The sequence below is a fragment of the Giraffa tippelskirchi genome, chromosome 7 (genome assembly GCF_054371585.1).
Source record: "Giraffa tippelskirchi isolate mGirTip1 chromosome 7, T2T-mGirTip1v1.2.pri, whole genome shotgun sequence".
Classification (NCBI taxonomy): domain Eukaryota; kingdom Metazoa; phylum Chordata; class Mammalia; order Artiodactyla; family Giraffidae; genus Giraffa; species Giraffa tippelskirchi.
This window is the reverse complement of record NC_137281.1, coordinates 77,616,908-77,641,069: the sequence shown is the minus strand read 5'-3', so window position 1 is coordinate 77,641,069 and position 24,162 is coordinate 77,616,908. Positions and strand designations below refer to the sequence as shown.

At 40.9% G+C, this 24,162-nt stretch overlaps 1 protein-coding gene across 3 annotated transcripts in view; it reads right to left on the bottom strand.

Moving 5' to 3' along the window:
- The window catches only part of THBS4 (thrombospondin 4), a 268,357-nt gene that overhangs the window by 152,273 nt on the left and 91,922 nt on the right, over positions 1–24,162 (bottom strand). For 2 of the 3 annotated variants that reach the window (XM_081506025.1, XM_081506024.1), the window contains one exon: positions 9,195–9,298. The gene's annotated coding sequence lies outside the window, so the exon portion shown is untranslated. Of the gene's footprint in view, positions 1–9,194; positions 9,299–11,505; positions 11,558–24,162 lie in introns of all 3 variants that reach the window. The other variant, XM_081506027.1, reaches the window with a different exon arrangement.

Here is a 24,162-nt window from a genome sequence, read left to right as displayed (position 1 = left end):
AACTGGGCAGTGCCCTGCAGGAACTGCTTCCACCCTCTTCGCTCTGTTCTCTTCACACTGGTTTTCTTTCCTTTCTTCTGCATATCGAGCTCTTTCCCCCTTTTAGGACCTTTCTTGGTCTGAAATATTCCCACCATTCCCACAACTGACACCTACTCATTAATAATTTTTGAGTTAAGCCATACGACCCAGCAATCCCACTGCTGAGCATACACACTGAGGAAACCAGAATTGAAAGAGACACGTGTACCCCAGTGTTCACTGCAGCACTGTTTACAATAGCTAGGACATGGAAGCAACCTAGATGTCCATCAGCAGATGAATGGATAAGAAAGCTGTGGTACATATACACAATGGAATATTACTCAGCTATTAAAAAGAATGCATTTGAATCAGTTCTAACGAGGTGGATGAAACTGGAGCCTATTATACAGAGTGAAGTAAATCAGAAAGAAAAACACCAATATACTATAATAACACACATATATGGAATTTAGAAAGATGGTAACAATGACCCTGTATGTGAGACAGCAAAAGAAACACAGATGTAAAGAACAGACTTTTGGACTCTGTGGGAGAAGGCGAGGGTGAGATGATTTTAGAGAATAGCACTGAAACATGTATATTACCATATGTGAAACAGATCACCAGTCCAGGTTCAATGCATGAGACAGGGCGCTCAGGGCTGGTGCACTGGGATGACACTGAGGGATGGGATGGGCAGGGAGGTGGGAGGGGGGTTCAGGATGTGGGACACATGTATACCCACAGCTGATTCATGGCAATGTATGGCAAAAACCACTACAATATTGTAAAGTAATTAGCCTCCAATTAAAATAAATTTATTAATTTACAAAAAAAATTTTGAGTTAATGGTAGATGGATGACTGGATTGGTAGATGGATAGTCTTTTTGGGGCAGCATAAGACCAGACCAAATTCCTCAAAAAGGTCCCTTGGCTCTGTAATTCCCAAAACTGAGCCAAGCTGTGCCTGGCCTTAGTCCATAAGTTCAGACAGGTGTCGATTCAATGCAATAAATATTTATGGAGCACTTAACAATGTGCTAGTCCCTGGAGATACAATCAGGAACAAGACACAGAGCTTACAGGAAAGAGGAGTGGGAGAAAATTAAATATGCAGTTATAAAGTAGAATAGTGCAATCTATAATTACGATATGAGAAGGAGGGTGCTGTCAGAGCATACAAAAGAAGCAAGTGAATGTAGTCTGAGGAGTTCAGGGAGAAGACAAGACAGCCTTTCTGAGCACTATGATGGCTCATCGTTCTAGGCACTTCACAAATAATGTTTCTTCTCCCTACAGCCGTCCTGCTAGGGAGGTATAATTATCATCATATCACAAACGTGGAAACTGCAGAAGCAAGCTCTATGTCCAGATTCACTGTATTGGAACAGATCCCCTGGGACACTGAGTGAGGTGGACACATTTGCACACAGGGGTGCTCTTAGAAATGCCACCTTGAGGGGACACAGCCAATAGGATCAGGCAGAGGGGCAGCTGAGCAGAGAAGCAGATCCAACAGCAGCTGCTGTTGATGCTGTGGGGGCTCTGGAGCCGGGAGGATTGTTCTGAATTAAGGCAAGAAGGTGGGCTTTGAGCTCTGAACTGACCAGTCATTGAACCCAGCCTGTTCCTGAGAGAAGGGTGTAGGCTTGGGTATGGTAGCCCCCTCCATCTGATGGCAATTCCTAGAATGGAGGAGGGGGGTTGTTAACTATCAGCCCTTGGGAGAATGAGAACTTGGTCCTAACCCTGGTGCCCCCACAGCCCCTCAGCCCCTGCGTGGGTAGCTTGTACTTTCAATGTTGATGTCATGTTGATGTGATGTCTTAATATGATGTAACGTTGACAGGCTTGGTCTGGTCTCTTTCCTGTCTACCATCACTCTTAATGACATCATAGATTTGCACAATTTTAAATACCATTTATAACAGTCCACACTTATGTCCTTAGTTCAGGCCTCTCTCATGTGCTTCAGACTCACATACCACTCTTTATTTATCATCAGCACCTAACGTTTCCGAAAGCAACTTCTGAATTGTTTGAGTGTTTTTTTTTTGGCCATGGCTTTTGGGATCTTGGTTCACCAACCAGGGAGCAAACCCAGGCCCATGGCAATGAAAGCATGGAGTCCTAACCGCTGGACCACCAGGTAATTCCCCAACCTCTGAATTCTTACCCTCCCTGCTGTCAGCTCCCCTCGCCCTTCCTATCTCACTTAACAGCACCTCCACTCTTCCCAGCTGCTCAAGCCAAGAGCCTTGGATCACTCTTTTCCTCTGAGCCCTCAATTCAATCCATTGTTCAAAATACATCCTATAGCATCTGCCCATTTCATTCAAGGTAAGTGCTCACAGAGGCCTGTCTCCCATTCTCACTCCTGTCAACTTAGTTCCTACCCCTGCCATCCCACCCCATTCCATCCAGACAGGAATGGGGTGGATGGAACCCCAACCCCATACATCTTTCTAGTTCACTCCTTCATCCCCTTCAATCTTACATCCACCTGTTCAGCAAGGCTTCCCTGAGCACATTATTTAAAGTACATTCTCCATTCTCGTCCCAGTTTAATTTTTTCCTGAGCACCCATCACCTTTTAACATATAATTATTTATTTCCTGCCAATCCTCCCCACCACACCCCAACTACAATGTAAACTTCATGAACGCAGGGACTTTCCTGTTTGTTCACCATGGTCTCCTGGGGGGCTAGCACAGACCCTGATACACAGGGGCATTCAGAAAGTGTTTGTTGACTGACTGATTGACTGAAGCAGGGGAGAGGGTATTCAAGCAGGTCTGGCTGGTTCCAAATGCATGATACTATGCACACACCACACCATAAGTCTCCTACACAATGCAACTCCCTCAAGATAGATGTAATGCCTTTGAGAGGCCAGAAGCAAATCTTGGCCTTGCACGCACGAAGTGACATAACATAGTGGGCCGGGGTCTACGTGTCAAAAGTGATTCCAGCTGGGCCATATTTGCTGAGCCAAAAGAATTTCTCAGGGTGCTTCAGAGGTGAAAACCTGGCCCTCAGAGCCCCTGTGACTGGAAAGAGAAGGTATCAGAGCTTCTGGAGTCCTCTGTGAGTGAAGCAGGGGCAGATTCTGATGTGTTCAGTTGCCTGCAGGGCTTTCTGTGGACATCCACAGAAATGGATGGTTCATTGCTGACATGGGGAAACCTGAGCCGTACAGTCACACAATGCTCCTCAAGCCTTTTCTTCAAACAGGCCGGGCCTGCCTGTCTGCTCAGACTTTGACCTGCTGGCCATATTCTGATGTCATTCAGAATTTGTTGTCAAAGGAAATCTGAAGACAATGGGTTTGGGCACATTACTTTAATCAGACCAACATGTAAGTGGGTCAACTCTATTTTTAAAAGAACCAGAGCCAGCATGGGGTAGAAGGAAAGGCTCTGGTTTTGGGATTAGAAGTCTGAGGCCAAGTTTACATTTTTATCAACAGTGTAGGAGGGTTTCCTTTTCTCCACAACCTCTCTAGCATTTACTATTTCTAGATTTTTTTTAAGGATGGCCATTCTAACCGGTGGGAGGTGGTACCTCATTGTAGTTTTGATTTGCCTTTCTCTAATAATTAGTGATGCTAAGCATCTTTTAATGTGCCTATTACTCATCTATATGTCTTTTTCAGAGAAATGTATATGTAAGTGTGATGCCCCTTTTTTAATTTTCTTTTTACATTAATTATATGAACTATTTATAGTTTGGATATTAACCCCTTGTCAATGGCATCACTGAAAATATTTTCTCCCATTCCATAGGTTGCCTCTTTGTTTTGCTGATGGTTTCCTTTGCTGTGCAAAAGCTTTTAAGCTTCATTAGGTCCTATTTGCTTATTTTTGCTTTTATTTCTTTTGTCTTGGGTAACTGATCTAAGAAAACATTGGTATGATTTATGTCAGAGAATATTTTGCTTATGTTTCCTTCTAGGAGTTTTATGGTATCATGTCTAATATTTACGTCTTTAAACTATTTTGTCCATGGTGTGAGGGAAAGTTCTAGCATTATTAATTTCATATAGCCTGGACCTTGGCAGTTTTTGAAAATGGAATCTGACTGTCTCTAGATGGGGTCTGAGGTCTCCGTTTTACTACAGTCTGCACCACTCCCTGTTGTCTTTCACCAGAGTCATTCATCTGTTACCTGCCTGGACTTGAAGGCAGCTGAACGTTCTTTCCAGTGATAAAACTCCAGTGATTCTAAGAAATATAATTAGTCATACCCAATGGGTGATGACTGTGTGGAAATTCTGAAAGAGATGGGAATACCAGAGCACTTTACTTTCCTCCTGAGAAATCTGTATGCAGGTCAGAAAGCAACAGCTAGAACTGGACATGGAACCACAGACTGGTTCCAAATAGGAAAAGGAGTACATCAAGGCTGTATATTGTCACCCTGCTTATTTAACTTATATGAAGAGTACATTATGAGAAACGCTGGGCTGGATGAAGCACAAGCTGGAATCAAGATTGCCGGGAGAAATATCAATAACCTCAGATATGCAGATGACACCACCCTTATGGCAGAAAGTGAAGAAGAACTAAAGAGCATCTTGATGAAAGTGAAAGAGGAGAGTGAAAAAGCTGGCTTAGAATTCAACATTCAAAAAACTAAGATCATGGCATCTGGTCCTATCACTTCATGACAAATAGATGGGGAAACAATGGAAACAGTGACAGACTTTACTTTCTTGGGCTCCAAAACCACTGTAGATGATGACTGCAACCTTGAAATTAAAAGACACTTGCTCCTTGGAAGAAAAGCTATGACAAACCTAGACAGAATATTAAAAAGCAGAGACATTACTTTGCCATGAAGGTCCATACAGTCAAGGCTATGGTTTATCCAGTAGTCACGTATGGATGTGCGAGTTGGACCATAAGAAAGCTGAGCACTGAAGAACTGATGCTTTTGAACTGTGGTGTTCGAGAAGACTCTTGCGAGTCCCCTGGACTGCAAGGAGATCCAACCAGTCCATCGTAAAGGAAATCAACGCTTGAATATTCATTGGAAGGACTGATGCTGAAGCTGTAGCTCCTGTACTTTGGCCACCTGATGCGAAGAGCCAACTCATTGGAAAAGACCCTGATGCCGGGAAACATTGAAAGCAGGAGGAGAGGAAGATAGAGGACGAGATGGTTGGTTGAGATCACTGACTCAGTAGATATGAGTTTGAGCAAACTCCGGGAGATGATGAAAGACAGGGAACCCTGGCATGCTGCAGTCCATGGGGTCGCAAAGAGTCAGACTCAACTGAGTGACTGAACAACAACAATGGGTGATGCTAGGGGAGGGAGCAATAGCTTTTGAACTCTAGAATGAAGAAACAAAATTTATATATTGATCATAACATCTCATTCTGTTATGCTTTCAGTTACATTAATTTCATTGTAATTCATTCCTCAAAGATCAGACATTATTACCCTTTAAAGGTCTCTAAACATAAGAGAGTGTATTTCCACCATGTAGGGGAGATGGAAGGAAATTCTCCAGTAAGGGACCTTAGCTGATAGAGATATGCCCCTTCCCTCAACACAGGTATAGAAGCACTAGAGTCTAAGCATGAAGGAAAATGAGTTTCAAGGGAAAAAAAGGTATAACTCTTTGGGTGCCAGAGATAGAGAAATAAAAGCCAGTGCCACGTGCATGAGCTGGTGTGGAGGTAGTCCAGGGAAGCTCTCTACCCAGACATGGATTTAGGGGTGAGAGACATGGTCTGAGCAAAGCCAGGATGCTAAATGGAGCCTTCTAGGTAAGCCTCAAAGAGGACTCCTGTTCAAACGATTAAAGCATTGCAAGGAGAAATAGAAGCCATTAAAAAAAAACAACAACAGTATGTTTGAAACAGGCATGTTTGAAAAAGAACAGAGTTTTGCTTGCCTTAAACAATCTCCTATGCTACAAGAATACTCCAGCTGTCACACTCCTCTGAGCCAGTGCATGAAGGGATGGGTCAGATCTTATAGCCAGTAAAGTGCATTTTGATCCTTCAGATCTTAAGATTTCAGATCCTGAGATACTTACCAGAACATCTAACATTTATTGACGACCTGCCTCATGGCAGGCGCTAGTGGTCTCTGTGCTCGAAATCTTTCATGACTACCTGGACTTGGGAAGTCACATGATCAGGCTTCTCTGGGGTTCCCTAACACCAGACAGATGCCCACACTGCGCTGCCAGGACTGGGCCACGAGAATCTGCCCCATCGTGAGAAAGACTGACTGTACTTTCTGCTCCCAGCCCAGTGTGCCGGTGGCAAAGCCCAAACAGAAACATTAGTTTCTTATTTAGCCGGAGAAGTTGTGTTTTAAGATTCTTAGTATCAAAAGCTATTTTGTTGGTGGCAGTGGAAGGGATTTCAGGAAGCATTCTTGGTATAATCACATCGCTTGAGTTTGTTGGATTAAATGGTAACTCAGTGTTGGTGCTGTCCCGTCAAGATCTTCTAAGACATTTGGGCTAAGAAGAGGCTTGGCAGGAACCAAGGCATGTATAATGGGAAAAACAGAATATTTTCTTTCATGAAAGATAAAATTTCATCACATATTCTCCAAATCAGATTTTTTGACACATGTGCTTTAATCATATTCCAGCTCTTTTTTTGTTGTTGTTGTTTTTTAAAGAGGCAATGGTTGGGGTAGGGTTTAAAGATGAGCGAGGATCTACCTCCTTGTTCTATTCTTAGCAAAGACGAGTCCCTTTAGAATCAACAACTTTGGTACTTCGAACCCTGACAAGACCATTATCCCTCACAAGGTATAATACCTTTAACAGGACAATCATGGCAGTTCACCTTTCCAAGGGTTTTTGTGAAATTCAGGCAGCCCCTGGATTCCTCCTTTTTCCTGGAGAAAAGGAAGTGGGAAAGGGTGGGCCCTACAACTCGGAAAACCCAGAGTCTTCTGGGAATGCCTTGCACAGGTATCCAGGAATCCAGGATGAAGTTGTTTTGTTCATTGCAACTGTCTCTGTGACCAGCGCCAACTGTCCCAGTCCACAGGACCTGTGTGGGGAAGCCTAGGGGCAAGAGGGAATGGTCAGAGGGTAGAAGTCTGTTTCTTTGGCTGGCCCAAGGGATTTTTTTTCAAGCAGGAGACAGAGCTGTCTTATTTTTCAGTCTTTCTATTTTCTGACGTCTACAAGTTACGTATATTATCACATATTTGTTTCTGAAGACGATGTTTTTCTGACCCAGTTAAGACAACTGGACTTCACATCACTCATTCCAGCCTTTGACACGTGAAAAACACATCATCATCATCTTTTATGAAGCCAATGAGCACTAACCTCTGTTCCCCAAACCCACAACTTGGTCCCCACTCCATTCTCTCATTCATTTCCTCTTCATCCCATTACTGTTTGGAATGATATCTAGGCCTTGTGAAATGCATTCCTCTCACCAACTCACAAAGCATTAAAATACAAGTTTCCTTGGGCCATTTTCAAAGGAAAAACTTTTAAAATAGTCTTTCTGCAGAAGTCACCAAAAAAAGATAGAAAACAGGAAATTAAATGAATTACCAAGGAAGTCTGCATGTGAATCTAATCTTGTCCTTGCAACTAATGAAGATTACATGCCCTGAATATAACACAACATTATTAAAACAATAAAGTAACAGGGAACAGTCATGTTTTTGCCTGTAATTGATTTAGTCTCCAGATTTAGATTGTAAATATTCTTTTTTTCCCTCTCTCAATACATGGGGGAAAATGTCTTCTTTTCTCTTATAAAAAGAAATTAGGAATTTGTGGTTTGTTTCTATCACACGAACAAGCTTTAAAAAATTTGTTGTGACCTTACTAAATAGATTCTAAGTGTCTTTGATTTTTAGAGAAAAAATGCACAAACTAGCAAGATCAAATAGAAATCTGTTTTGACCAAATTGATATTGACCCAAATGCTGCTGTTTGATCCACACACACTGTGCTTTTCAAAGCTACAGGACCCTCCCCCACCACACATATATGTATTAATAATAAAATCCCAATCCCAACACAGTTCTCAACTGGAGAAGCTTTGATTTATGGCAAAATATAAGCTCCCCAAATAAATAGGAAATGATTAAAATCAGCATCCCAGAGAAAGATAAGTGATAAACGCTGAGCCCCCCCACTCCCAAGTGCAATTTCAGGGGTTACTGAGAACACTCCAGGTACCACCATGGGGTCAGGAATCTCTGTCCACATTAGGAGTCCTTCAGAAGCCCACAGCAGTCCCCATGATGCCTTTCTGAGCAGACCCATTTATTACTTTCTGTTTATAGGCTGACGGAAGCCCAGAACCTCCCTGCAGCCAGAAGGCACATCCCTACCTCATGGTCAAGGGCTTCAGGAACACAGAGCTGGGGCGGGGGTGGGTGGGGGTGGTGGAGGGTTGCTATCACTAAAGACATACACCAGGGAGGCTCCCTGAACCCAGCATCCTTTGTTCCTAAAGCTCTCCTTGTCAGGAGATGAATCAGTGCTGCCCTTGAATGGCCAGCAGAATTAAAGACAACTGGTTTCATTAGCGGGTTTTCAGAAAGAGCAGTTAACTTGGTTGTGCCAACTCTCATCACTAGATCTTGATTACAATTGTTTGTTGGGGTCCATCCAGTTTAGGATTCTTTCCAATAAGGAGATGTTATTTTAACGCAAGACTTAAAAACTAAAGTAACTGAGACTGACTGTGCCTACCAGTTGGAAGGAGAAATGGGCAGAGCTTTTCTAAGTCATTAAGCTAGCTCACATGGTAGCGTGACAATTATTTTTTGACCTGTAAAGATGTTCACCCCATATTGCTGAGTACAATGTACAGTAGCAAGTACAGTATGATCCACATTTTATAAAAAGCAAATTGCTTACATTCTGGACTTCGCTGGTGGTCCAGTGGTTAAGAATCCACTTGCCAATGCAAGGGAGTGGGTTGATCCCTGGTCTGGGAAGATTCCACGTGTTGAGGGACAACTACATCTGTGCACCACAGCTACTGATCCTGTGCTCTAGAGCCCGTGCTTTGCAACCAGAGAAACATGGCAACAAAAGAATTCCATGCACTGCAACTAGAGAGTCGCTCCTGCTCATCGCAACTAGAGAAAGCATAGCAACGAAGATGCAGTGTAGCCAAAAATAAAAAAATAATTTTTTTAAAAAGCAAATTACTTACATTCTGCAGCTCAGACCTCTCCTTAGCACCTGCCAGTTTCCAAGCTCTTTGGCTTCTCTCTGACTCTTCCCCACCTCTCCCAGTTCAGAGTACCTTCATTTAATCTGGGGAGGAAAGCCAAGAGACACAACTTTTTGTTACTGAGCACTATTCTTCCAGACTTTTCATTAATGGTGAAAAAGCACAATTATCCAATTATTAAAGAAAACATAAACTCCATACACACAGATGGCAAACTCATGCCAAAGTTTTATTAATTCATTATTGAAGAAACCAGCAGTAAGAAGAGAGCTGGTTTGGAGAAAATTTGAGAAACAGGGATTATAAGAGTTAGTGGGGAAAGGAATACTGAAGTAAGATTCAGTTTAGCTAAATAGATGCTAAACAAGCTAATGGTCTATAGACAAGTGTGTGGGTAACTTTTCTACCAGAGGGCTCCCCCAATATATCATGAACCTTATTATTTTTCTAAAAGTTAATCTCTTAATATACCAGGGTTGTAAAACATCTGGGCCACAACCAAAGGGTCATTCCCTGGGTAAGTCAGATGACTCTCCACAGACTTTTTAGAAAGGTCACAAAGCCATTATTTTTGCCTTATTTTCAAGTTTTAGATAGCTTTTCTTCCACAATGACATAAAGTTTTATGTCCTAGGTCCTTTGGAGTTTATACTTTGGAACTGTCAAAGCTAAAGATATAGTTCTTGATCTCAGCTTTCCTGCCATAATGAACTTTTCATCCTAGAACTAGTAAAGAACAATCTTAAACCAGTATAGGGTAAGCTAAGAACCAGACCCAAAGTCTCAGGGTCAGCTTCCTCTGGAACCGGAGCTGTTAGTGGGTTGACAGGCACAGTGAATACCTCACTCAGTTCCAGAACAACGACACCCAGTCCTTCACCCTCTTGGGAGGAGACAGGAAGAAAATTCTCTGGTTTATTTGGCCAGTCCAAAGAAAAGACCTTAGCAAATGTCTTTGCCAGTAAATGAGTATCACCCTACAGTGAAGCTCAGTAAGTGGGGATCACCCTACAGTGAAGCTCAATGAATGGGGATCACCCTAAAGTGAAGCTCAGTAAATGGGGATCACCCTACAGTGAAGCTCAGTAAGTGGGGATCACCCTACAGTGAAGCTCAGTAAGTGGGGATCACCCTACAGTGAAGCTCAGTAAGTGGGGATCACCCTACAGTGAAGCTCAGTAAGTGGGGATCACCCTACAGTGAAGCTCAATGAATGGGGTCACCCTAAAGTGAAGCTCAGTAAATGGGGATTACCTACAGTACAGCTCAGTAAAGCTGGACCTACATATTCAGAGCTATGAGCAGCCTGTTAGCCCCATATCTTAATCATGAGCAGTCAGTCGAAGAAAACCAGACATCTGAAGAAAATTCCTAATTTGGAATATAGAGATGTAAACAAAGAAAAAGCAACTTTGAGGAAATAAGGAGAAGCACATTAAAAAAAAAAAACCAATTATGAGTAATATATTGAAGAGCTAAGAGAATATACTGCATCCACGAAATAAGAACAGGAGATCATATACCCATCCCTCCCTCATGTATGAAGGAGCACTTAGGGGGGAAAAGTGATCCTGATATTAAAAATGTGATAGCAAAATGAAGAAGGTATAGAAGATAAAGTTGAATCATTTCCCTTAAAAAATAGAGCAAAAATACAAAGAAATAGAAGAAAAGCAGTATTACGCTGCTGCTGCTACTGCTGCTAAGTCACTTCAGTCGTGTCCGACTCTGTATGACCCCATAGATGGCAGCCCACTAGGCTCCCCTGTCCCTGGGATTCTCCAGGCAACAACACTGGAGTGGGGTGCCATTGCCTTCTCCGAGTATTATGCTAAGAAGTTCAAAAGCCAAATAACAGAAATTCCAGAAAGAGAAAATGGAGGGAAGAAATTACAAATGAAATGACTTAAATATGTTTCCCAGAGTGAAGACTGGAGAGAGAGGTGAATGTACAGAGTCATGGGTTACTGGAAGAGTTTTATGAGAGGAAACCACTGTGGGAATTGACGCCAGCACAGGAGAGCCTGCATTATAACTGACAAGTTGCTGGGAGCTTGGAGTGGACAAGTCTGAGAGTTAAAAACTCCAGGGGGACCCAGTTATAGGGTGGACTTCACAATTCTGTGAAATTTACCACCAGGAGCTTGACCAGACTCTCACACTGAATGTCAGAGATAAATCTCCTTGTGCTTCCATCAGGGGAGAAAGGAAAATAATTTTTTTTTAATACAATAGAGCACTAATTAACCACAGCCTTACCTCATGGGGGTATTATCAGAGCCTAACTTACCTGGAGAAAGGGAAATACCCAACTCCAGCCGACTCTAGCCATTGTCTCTCACCTAAGGGAGGAGAAAATTTTCCCTGAGTTGCACTTAAAGTTCCCATTCAGTTCAGTTCAGTCACTCAGTTGTGTCTGACTCTTTGCGACCCCATGAACCGCAGCATGCCAGGCCTCCCTGTCCATCACCAACTCCAGGAGTCCACCCAATCCCATGTCCATTGAGTTGGTGATGCCATCCAACCATCTCATCCTCTGTCACCCCCTTCTCCTCCTTCCCCCAATCTTTCCCAGCATGAGGGTCTTTTCAAATGAGTCAGCTCTTCGCATCAGGTGGCCAAAATATTGGAGTTTCAGCTTCAACATCAGTCCTACCAATGAACACCTAGGACTGATCTCCTTTAGGATGGACTGCTTGGATCTCTTTGTAGTCCAAGGACTCTCAAGAGTCTTCTCCAAAACCACACTTCAAAAGCATCAATTCTTCTGCACTCAGCTTTCTTTATAGTCCAACTCTCACATCCACACATGACCACTGGAAAAACCATAACTTTGACTAGACGAACCTTTGTTGACAAAGTAATGTCTCTGCTTTTTAATATGCTGTCTAGGTTGGTCATAACTTTCCTTCCAACGAGTAAGTGTCTTTTAATTTCATGGCTGCAATCACCATCTGCAGTGATTTTGGAGCCCAAAAAAATAAAGTCTGACACTGTTTCCACTGTTTCCCCATCTATTTGCCATGAAGTGATTCCCATAAATTTCCCATAGGCTCACTAAAAGACTAAGACCTAATCCTAGGACTATAGAATGCTTCCCCTTGTCCCATACCTCCTTACAACACTACTAAAGTCCTGTTTATAGCAGTTAGTTTTACATTGTACATTATGTCCAGCTATCAAAAAAAAAAAATTTACAAGGCATATTGAAAGACAAAAACCACAGAGCAAGCATCAAAACCAGACACAGCAATGATGTTGGAATTATCAGACCAGGAATTCAAAAACAACCTATGATTAATATGCTAAGGTCTCCAATGGATGAAGTAGACAGCACACAATAACAGATGGAGAATACAAGTAGAGAGATGCAAATCCTAAGAAAGAACCAAAAAGAAATACTAGAGATCAAAAACACTGAAACAAAAATGAAGAATGCTTTTGACAGGCCTATTAGTAGATTAACAGATGACATGGCTAAGGAAAGAATCTCTGAGCTTGAGGATATCTCAAAAGAAACCTTCAAAATTGAAAAGCAAAGAGAACAACATTTTGTAGTTTGGGACAACTACAAAAAGTGTAATATACACATAATGGAAATACCAGAAGGAGATGAAAGGGAGAAAGGAAGAGAAGAAATAGTTGAAATAATAATGATTGAAAATTTCACCAATTAATGTCAGACACTAAACCACTGACTGAGGAAGCTCAAAAAACACCAAGTAGCATAAATGAAGAAAAATACACTGAGGTATATGATTTGCAAACTACAGAAAATCAAAAATAAAGAAAAAAATCCCGAAAGAAGCTAGAGCAGAAAACTATCATGTCTATGGAAAAAAAAAGAAAAGAGTTACATCTAACTTCTCAGAAACCATGCAAATAAGAAGACAGTGATGTGAAATATTTAAATTATTGAAAGAAAAAAAAAAACCCACCTATCTAGAATTCTATACCAGAGAAATTATCCTTCAAAAATGAAGGCGAAATAAAGATTTACTTAGACAAACAAAAATTGAGGGGCTAAGTTGCCACTATACATGTGTTGCAAGAAATTTAAAAGAAATTCTTTAGAGAGAAGGAAAATGATATAAATAAGAAGCTCAGATCTACATAAAGAAAAGAAGAGCTATAAAGAAGGAATAAGTGAAGGTAAAATAAAAACATATTTTCTTTTTTTGTTGTTGGTTATACACTTTATTTATTTATTTATTTTTTAATCTTTAATTAGTTTATTTTCTATTTTTTAAAAAACATATTTTCTTATTCTTAATTGATCTAACAGGAAACAGTTTGTTCAAAATAATAATAGCAATAATGTATTCAATTATGTATGCTTGTATATATCTTATGTGCACATATATAATGTATATAAAAATGAAATGAATGACAGCAATACAAGGGAAAGGAGAAAGGAATCAGAGGTTATGTTATTAAAAGGTTTTTACACTATGTATGAGGCAGTATAGTGTTTTTTAAAAGTGGACTTGGGTTAGTTGTAAATGTATATCACAAACAATAAGACCACCACTAAAACAAGTCAAAAAAGAAAAAGAATTATAGCTGATATGTTAAGATAGGAAAGAAAATGGAATCATATAAAATGCTCAGTTAAGATTACAAAAAGCAGTAAAAGAGGAGAAGACAAAAACAGGAACAAAAAACAAGGACAACAAGTAGAAAACAGTGCACATACTGCAGATTTTAATACAACTATATTGATAATCACTATGAATGTCAACGGTCTAAATGTACCAATGAAAAGACGGGACTGTCAGAGTGTATGAAAGAACAAGACCCAACTATATGTTGTATACAGGAAACTCACTTTACACATAAAGACACACACGGTTCAAAAGTAAATGGATAGAGAAATATATACCATGTTAACATTTCAAAACTTCAAAAGAAGGCAGGAGTAGCTCTATTAATTTCAGACAAGGTAGACTTCAAAACAAGCAAAGTTATCAGGGATAAATAAGGGCATTGCATACTGATAAAGGGGCCAATTCTCCAAGAAAATATAACAATCTTTAACATGTGTGGGCTGGATGAAGCACAAGCTGGAATAAAGACTGCCAGGAGAAATATCAATAACCTCAGAAATGCAGATGACACCACCCTTATGGCAGAAAGTGAAGAAGAACTAAAGGGCCTCTTGATGAAAGTGAAAGAGGAGAGTGAAAAAGTTGACCTAAAGCTCAACATTCAGAAAACAAAGACCATGGCATCCGGTCCCATCACTTCATGGCAAACAGATGGAGAAACAGTGGAAACAGTAGCAGACTTTATTTTGGGGGGCTCCAAAATCACTGCAGATGATGACTGCAGCCATGAAATTAAAAGACATCTGCTCCTCGGAAGAAAAGCTATGACCAACCTAGACAGCATATTAAAAAGCAGAGACATTACTTTGCCAACAAAGGTCCGTCTACTCAAAGCTATGGTTTTTCCAGTAGTCATGTATGGATGTGAGAGTTGGACTATAAAGAAAGCTGAGCACTGAAGAATTGATGCTTTTGAAGTGTGGTGTTGGAGAAGACTCTTGAGAGTCCCTTGGACTACAAGGAGATCCAACCAGTACATCCTAAAGGAAATCAGTTCTGAATATTCATTGGAAGGACTGATGTTGAAGCTGAAACTCCAATACTTTGGCCACCTCATGCGAAGAGCTGACTCATTTGGAAAGACCCTGATGCTGGGAAAGATTGAAGGTGGGAGAAGAAGGGGACGACAGAGGATGAGATGGTTGGATGGCATCACCAACTCAATGGGCATGAGTTTGAGTAAACTCCAGGAGTTGGTGATGAACAGGGAGGTCTGGTGTGCTGCAGGCCATGGGGTTGCAAAGAGTCAGACACGACTGAGCGACTGAACTGAAGTGAACATGTGTGTGTCTAACAATAAAGTGTCAAACTACATGGGGCAAAAACTGATAGAAATGCAAGGAGAATAGACAAATAGACAAACCCACTATCAAAATTTTCCAGTAGTCATGTATGGATGTGAGAGATGGACGGTGAATAAAGCTGAGCGCCGAAGAATTGATGCTTTTGAACTGTGGTGTTGGAGAAGACTTTTGAGAGTCCCTCGGACTGTAAGAAGATCCAACCAGTCCATCTTAAAGGAGATCAGTCCTGGGTGTTCACTGGAAGGACTGATGTTGAAGCTGAAACTCCAATACTTTGACCACCTCATGCGAAGAGTTGACTCATTGGAAAAGACCCTAATGCTGGGAAGGATTGGGGGCAGAAGGAGAAGGGGTCGACAGAGGATGAGATGGCTGGATGGCATCACCAACTCGATGGACATGGGATTGGGTAGACTCTGGGAGTTGGTGATGGACAGGTAGGCCTGGCGTGCTGCGATTCATGGGGTCGCAAAGAGTCAGACACGACTGAGCGACTGAACTGAACTATCATAATTGGAGACTTCAACCTCCTCTGGTTGAAATGGACAAATTCAGCAGACAGAAATTTAGGAAGGATGTATTGAACTCAGCAACGCCATCAATCAATTAGATCTAATTTATATCCACAGTCTACTTCATCCAACAATAGCAGAATAGTATTCTTTCACGTTAACATGAAACATCCATCAAAACTGACTATATTCTGGACCCTAAAATACACTTTAACAAATTTAAATGGATAGAAATTATACAATGTCTGCTTCCAGACCACAGTAGATTTAAACCAGACATCAATAACAGAAAGATAATTGGCAAATGCCCAAATGAGTGGAGAGTAAACGACACACTTCCTAATAATGCATAGGTCAAAGAAAACATTTCAAGAAAATTTTTAAAATAATTGGAAAAAAATGAAAATAAAAATACAACTTATCAAAATTTGTGGGAGGCAGTAAAAGTACTGCTTAGAGGGAAATTTATAGCACTGAATACAAGAGTCTCTTGGACAGCAAGGAGATCAAACCAGCCAATCTTAAAGGAAATCATCAACCCTGAATATTCATTGGAAGGGCTGATGCTAAAGCTGAAGCTCCGATACTTTGGCCACCTGATACAAAGAGCCGACTCATTGGAAAAGACCCTGATTCTGGGAAAGATTGAGGGCAGGAGGAGAAGACAGTGACAGAGGATGAGATGGTTGAATGGCATTATCAACACAATGGACATGAGTTTGAGCAAACTCCAGGAGCTAATGAAGGACAGGGACGCCCAGAATGCTACTGTCCATGGGGTTGCAAAGAGTTGGACAAGAAGGACAGAACAACAACATATATTAGAAAAGAAGAAATATATAAAATCAATAATCTGTTTATACTTTAGGAAACTAGAAAAAGAAGAGCAAATTAAATCCAAAGTAAGTGGAAAAAAAGAAATAATAAGGATTAGAACAGAAATCAATGAAATTGAAAACAGGAGAAAATCAACAAAACCAAAAGCTAGTTCTTTGGACAAAAATAAAAAGCAATAAAATTGGTAAGCTCTAGCCAGACTAACTGAGGAAAAAAAAAGAGACTGCAAATTACTAGTATATGAAATGAAAGAGGGAAGATCACTACACATCCCACCGACACTGAAAGAATAATAATGGAATATTTTAAACTACTCTATGCCCCTAAATTTGACATCTTAGATGAACTGAATCAATTCCTTGAAAGATACCATCTACCAAAACTCACACAAGAAGAAACAGACAAACTGAATAAGCATATCTGTTAAAGAAACTGCATAATAATTATGACTTCTACACCAGAAAGCACCAGGCCCCAGAAGGTTCACTGGTGAATTCTACCAAACGCTTAAGAAAGAAATTGTACCAATTCTTTACAACCTCTTTCAGAGGACAGAAGCAGGGGAATACTTCCTAATTCAGTCAAAAAGGATGGCGTTACCCTAATAATAAGACCAGACAAACACATTATAAGAAAACTACAGAGCAATAGCTCTCATGAACATAGATACAAAAGTCCTCAACGAAACATTAACAAATTAAATTGAAAAACAGATAAGAAGAATTATACACCACAACCAAGTGGGATTTAACCCAGGTATGCAAATCTGGTTTGACTGTCAAAAATCAATCACGTCAATAGGCTAAAGAAGAAAAATTATATGATTATATCAATAGATGCAAGAAAAGCATTTAACAAAATCCAACACCCACTCACAATAAAAACTCCTCAAAAACTAGGAATAGAGAGGAACCTATTCAACAACTCAATTAAAAAGTGGACCAAAAACTTAAACAGATACCTCACCAGTGAAGATATACAAATGGCAAACAGTATATGGAAAAGATGCTCCACATCTTATATCAGCAGAAAAATACAAATTAAGAAAGCAATGAAATACAACCACACACCTATTAGAATAACCTAAAATCTGGAATACTGACAATCAAACACTGGAGACAAATGAGAACTCCTGTTGCCCCACAAGGGATATGTTGCTCCACATCTTTGTGGAACAACAGGAGCTCTCATTCATTGCAAAATTGTACAGTAACTTTGGAGGACAGTTTGGCAGTTTCTTGCAAAACTAAACATACTCCTACTATATGATTCAGCAATCACACTCCTTGCAACCGTTTGGACTGTAGCCTCGGGCTAGCTCAGCTTCTCTGTCCATGGGATTTCCCAGACAAGAATACTGGAGTGGGTTGCCATTTCCTCCTCCAGGGGATCTTCCTAACGCAGGGATTGAACCCAGGTCTCCTGCATTGCAGGTGGATTCTCTACTATTTGAGCCACCTGGAAAGTCAAACAGATGTTTATAGAAACATAATTGATTCATAACTACCAAAACTTGGAAGCATCTAAGAAGATGCCCTTCGGCAGATCAATGGATAAACACACTGTAATATATCCAGACAGTGGAATATTATTCAGCTCTAAAAAGAAATGAGTGTTCATGCCATGAAAAGTAATGGAGGAAATGTAAGTGCATATTAACAAGAGAAAGAAGTCAATCTGAAAGTGCTATATACTCCGTGATTCTAACTATATGACTTCCTGGAAAAGGCAAAACCTTAGTAACAGTAAAAGATCAGTGGTTGCCAGTGGCTGGTGAGGGTGGTGGACAGGGATAAGCAGAGGGCTTTATTTGTCTCTGTGAGGACCACAGAGGACTTTTAGGACAGTGAGATACTCTGTACAGCAGAATGGTAGATACGTCATTATACATTTGTCCAAATGCATAGAATATACAACATCAAGAGTAAACCCTAAGATAAACTATGGACTTAGGGTGATTAAGACAAATCAATATAGGTTTATCAATTATAACAAATGTTCTGCTTTAGTGGGGGATGTTGATAATGGGGAGGCTATGAATGTGGTGAGGGAAGAGGTATATAAGAAATCTCTGCACCTTCCTCTCAATTTTTCTGTGAACCTAAAACTGCTGTAGGAAAAAAACTAAAATACATTCAAACAATAAAAAAGTGAAATTCACCTGTAATTCCCCTTCACGAATAGAATAATTGCTAGGATTTGTGCATTCACACAATTTAAATGGGAATATGCTATGAATGTTTTTAACTCCTGCACTTGTTTTATTATTCAACAATGTGTTGTAGCCACAAATAATATGGATCAACATCTTGATTTTTAATGGTTGTATATTATTCTGCATGTGGGGAATATACTATAATCTGTTTTAACTCTCCACTAATAGATATATTGCATCCATGTATATATATGTGTGTGAGTGTGTGTATATGTGTATGTATATACTTGTCTGATTATCAACATATTTTAAATTTCTGGAAATGGAATTAGTAAAAAGAAATGCCCATGTGCCATTTTGATACATAATGCCATATTTCCCACCAGAAAGATTGTGTCATTTATACATCCAACATGTTAATAAGAGAGTTCACTTTTCCAATACTAGGTACTGAAAGTCTTTTTATCTTCACCAATCTTTTAGGCAAAGAAATGATATCTCATTATTTTTAACTGGCATTTTTTTCATTTCCAGAAACGTTGCACATATTTCCATGTATACTGGCAATTTTGTGTTGCCTCTTAAAATTTGCTTCCCTATGTACCCTGCCATTTTTTGTAGGAATGTCAGTCTTTTCACACTGATTTATTAGAACCCCTTATAGGTTGGGAATACTGATTCTTTGACCTGAATAATGCACAATGATCTCATTTAAATATGATTTTCAGGAAGTTGGTTTATAACTTTATTTGTTCTCTTCCCACTAGATTGTTTCAATCCTGGAATATTCCTATGCAAGTTCTGTAAAATGCCTGTTACCCTGGGCATAATTTCTTTCTGTATATAGCATTGCATTCTTAATTTTAAGTTTGCTTACATCCTGGGGTGCTCCTCAATGATGAGAAGGAATTTATGGACTTAGACTTTTTGGTGAAAAGAGAACATCTTACAGGTTTATAACTACCTGGAAAAACATTCTATTCTCTACCTGTGCTCAAAGCCCTACTCTCTAATCACATCATTAGTCTTCCTGGCATAGCCAGCCTCCATCCTGAGCCGCCTTGTTAGTGTAAATTTAACTGTGGTCTAAGGAATCCACCATGAGTAACAGAAATACTTCTATTCCTAGGGAAATTCCAAAGAATTTAGAGATTATGTCCCAGGAACTGAGGAGAAAGGCCATTTTTCAAAATACATATACAACAATGGTGACGACGATGATATAATTTCTAATGTACCTTATTCCTCCCACTTCAGAAACAAAATGTCCTAACCTAGTGAAACTGCTGTCTTTTAAGAGAATGCTTATAAATTAAGTCTCATGGGGAAACTGAGGTACAACTGTGGATCTGCATTTCAGTTCCTCCTTTGGTATAGGAGAGATTCATGGCTTCAGGTAAGAGGTTTCTGTTGGTTGATCCTCCCTAGCACACAATCTGAAATCTCATCAAACTGTTAATTTCCTTTCCTGTGAACATTCCTCTTGTTAACCAGCCCCTGGGCATTTTCCAATGGAAAATGGAGTTGTTGGCTTTCCCTGGCTCCTGTTTATAGTCCAGTGAATTGAAAGATGAACCAAGTAATTACCGTATTCCAGACTGATAGAATACAGGTGGAGGATGGAAAGCAGAAGAATGTCAAGTAGTCCGTTTGGGTCCATGGGGACCTGTGTAGAGAAAGAAAACTGAGAAGGAGAAATACACAAAATCAAAACAGCAGAAGACACAATATCGAAATAAGAGCCATCTTCATGAGGCTGTGTCACCTCAGAGCCAACAGATGTCAGCAGATGGGATGCACCTGTCCCCGGAGAACTTCACAAAGCAAAATCAAGTACCAGAGCCCAGAATGGAAACAGGAAAACCAAGTCACACTCCCAGCTACGTGTTAGCAAATAAAGTCTCATCTCCCCAAACAGCAGGTGTGCTCAGAGGGGGTGCCGCTAACATCCCCCCACTCCTCTGCAGCTTCTGAGAGAAGAGCACTCTTCAGGTAACTAGAGAGCCTGCTTCTGTGGTCATTCTTGGAGTGAGTGATTTTCACCACCAACATTCACTCACCTGCAAAAATTAAGTCAAGTTGCTTTGCAATAAAAAGCAGCTGAAGTGAGACCAGAAATGGTATGGACCTAACAGAAGCAGAAGATATTAAGAAGAGGTGGCAAGAATACACAGAAGAACTATACAAAAAAGATCTTCATGACCCAGATAATCACAATGGTGTGATCACTCACCTAGAGCCAGACATCCTGGAATGTAAGTCAAGTGGGCCTTAGAAAGCATCACTACAAACAAAGCTAGTGGAGGTGGTGGAATTCCAGTTGAGCTATTTCAAATCCTCAAAGATGATGCTGTGAAAGTGCTGCTCTCAATATGCCAGCAAATTTGGAAAACTCAGCAGTGGCCACAGGACTGGAAAAGGTCAGTTTTCATTCCAATCCCAAAGAAAGGCAATGCCAAAGAATGCTCAAACTACCACACAATTGCACTCATCTCACATGCTAGTAAAGTCATGCTCAAAATTCTCCAAGCCAGGCTTCAGCAATACGTGAACCGTGAACTTCCAGATGTTCGAGCTGGTTTTAGAAAAGGCAGAGGAACCAGAGATCAAATTGCCAACATCCATTGGATCATCAAAAAAGCAAGAGAGTTCCAGAAAAACATCTATTTCTGCTTTATTGACTATGCCAAAGCCTTTGACTGTGTGCATCACAATAAACTATGGAAAATTCTGAAAGAGATGGGAATATCAGACCATCTGATCTGTCTCTTGAGAAACCTGTATCCAGGTCAGGAAGCAACAGTTAGAACTGAACATGGAACAACAGACTGGTTCCAAATAGGAAAAGGAGTACGTCAAGGCTGTATATTGTCACCCTGCTTATTTAACTTATATGCAGAGTACATCATGAGAAATGCTGGGCTGGAAGAAACACAAGCTGGAATCAAGATTGCTGGGAGAAATATCAATAACCTCAGATATGCAGATGACACCACCCTTATGGCAGAAAGTGAAGAAGAACTAAAGAGCCTCTTGATGAAAGTGAAAGAGGAGAGTAAAAAAGTTGGCTTAAAGCTCAACGTTCAAAAAACCAAGATCATGGCATCTGGTCCCATCACTTCATGGGAAATAGATGGGGAAACAGTGGAAACAGTGTCAGACTTTATTGTTTTGGGCTCCTGAATCACTGCTGATGGTGATTGCAGCCGTGAAATTAAAAGACGCTTACTCCTTGGAAGGAAGCCAACCTAGATAGCATATTTAAAAGCAGAAACATTACTTTGCCAACAAAAGTCCATCTAGTTAAGGGTATGGTTTTTCCAGTGGTCACATATGGATGTGAGAGTTGGATGGTGAAGAAAGCTGAGCGCCGCAGAATTGATGCTTTTGAACTGTGGTGTTGGAGAAGACTCTTGAGAGTCCCTTGGACTGCAAGGAGATCCAATCAGTCCATCCTAAAGGAGATCAATCCTGGGTGTTCATTGGAAGGACTGATGTTGACGCTGAAACTCCAATACTTTGGCCACCTCATGCGAAGAGTTGACTCATTGGAAAAGACCCTAATGCTGGGTAGGATTGGGGGCAGGAGGAAAAGGGGACGACAGAGGATGAGATGGTTGGATGGCATCACCAACTCGATGGACATGGGTTTGGGTAGACTCCGGGAGTTGGTGATGGACAGAGAGGGCTGGCATGCTGCAATTCATGGGGTCTCAAGGAGATGGACACGACTGAGCGACTGAACTGACCTGAACTGAACTGAAGTGAGACCAGCACAAGTCTCTGGGGTCTGTTTTGCAAGAGGATAATTTGAACTCAGGTAATGAATTCACTAGGATTTTGGCGGATTTTGGCAGGAGGAAACCTGGTAAAGTTTTTTTTTTTTTTTCCTAGCTATTGTTCAAGGCGGGACCCTAGAGCTCTCAGAACAAAGGACAATCAGGAGATGGGCTGGCTGGTAGTCCATGGCAACCCTGTCAGCTAAACTTAACCCTTAGTGTGCAGTGTAAATACTTATGGAGTTTTTGTTAACTGAGGAAGGCAGGTGGCTGAGGACAAGTCTCTACAAGAGGCTAATCTGACATCCAGACCTCCCCCTTCCTCCCCCGTATGTTTGTGTTAATTCTCTACTTGTTTCGGGAGGAGCATTTTGGAAGGCTCCATAATATAGGTTGTGGCCTCAGTTTCCACTCCCCTCTTGCAGAATTGCTGCTTCTGGGGCTGTGGACAGACATGAGGAGAAAGGTTATTCCAGAAATATTCCATTTCAGCCTCTAAAGGATGATGTTCCAGAGACAGGTTTATGCTTTCTGAGTTGCTGCTCATCAAGACAGAAGCCAAAAGTGACTTAAGGAGAGAAGAAGCTGAACCATAATAATAAGCAGAGGCCAAAATCAGAGTGAAGGGTGGGGGGAGGCTTCCCACCTAAGTTTCTAACTCCTTTCCCTCCAACTGGGTGAGGGCCTTGCCTTTGTTAATATCTCTGTGGCTGAAACAAAGGCTCTCCTTTCCCCACCACTCCGGCATCTCCACTTTCCCCTCCCTGCAGAGATGTGGTCTCGTACAAACCCCAGCACTGCAACTTTAGTCTCCCAAGCGGTCTCAGAATTACTGTTGGGGGAGACACTTTGTTCCTTGGCTTTTCAAGTTGCTATTTAGTGGCAAAGATCAATGCTGTGAAGATTAGTGGAGCGGGAAGGTGGGCCTTCAGACTCTGTTGATATTCCTGGGGGTAGGTGGGGGTGCAGTAGTACATTTGAAAACAAGTAATGGAAAGGATGGAAGGAAGGACATCTTGGTACCTTTAAGAGTGTCCTGATCATGAGTGGAGGGCATCAGGCCTCCAGACCAGATCAGCCCCCAGAAAAGATGAGAAGGAAGCAGCCTGACCCCCATGACTCCCTTCTCCTTTCAATCCCTCCCACTTTCCCCATCCTTGTCCCTTTTTCCAAAAATTATTCCAATGGGGAATTGTATGACCCATGGTTGTTGCTGATTACCCCTCCCAGATCCTTGCATTAAAGAAGCATTTCTAGCCTTTGCACTTCCAGTTTCACGGGATGATGAGGACATATTTGAGGGCAGGTTATGGTGAATGGGGATATTTAACCACTTGTTTATTCAACAAATAATTACTGAGTACCTGTTATGTTCTGGACCCTGACGAGGGCAAGATGGAGGGCCCCTCATGCCCAACATCAATGCCATGGCTGGTTTTATGCTACATTACTCAAGGGCAGTATTCACCACAATGGATACTGATTTTCTTTCAAAGTCAACCTTTTCTGTTCTCAATAAGGAAAGCATTAAGTTAGTAAGAACTATTTGACCTTTCCTGGGTCAAATTACAAGGGTCTTAAACTTAGCTGAGAATGGCTCTATATGAGTCACGTGCACTTGGCTTCAAATTAAAATTTCTAGGTCTCCACCCATGGCGGATTCATGTCAATGTATAGCAAAACCAATACAATATTGTAAAGTTAAAAAATAGATAAATAAACTAATTTAAAAAAAAAAGAAAATAACAAAAAT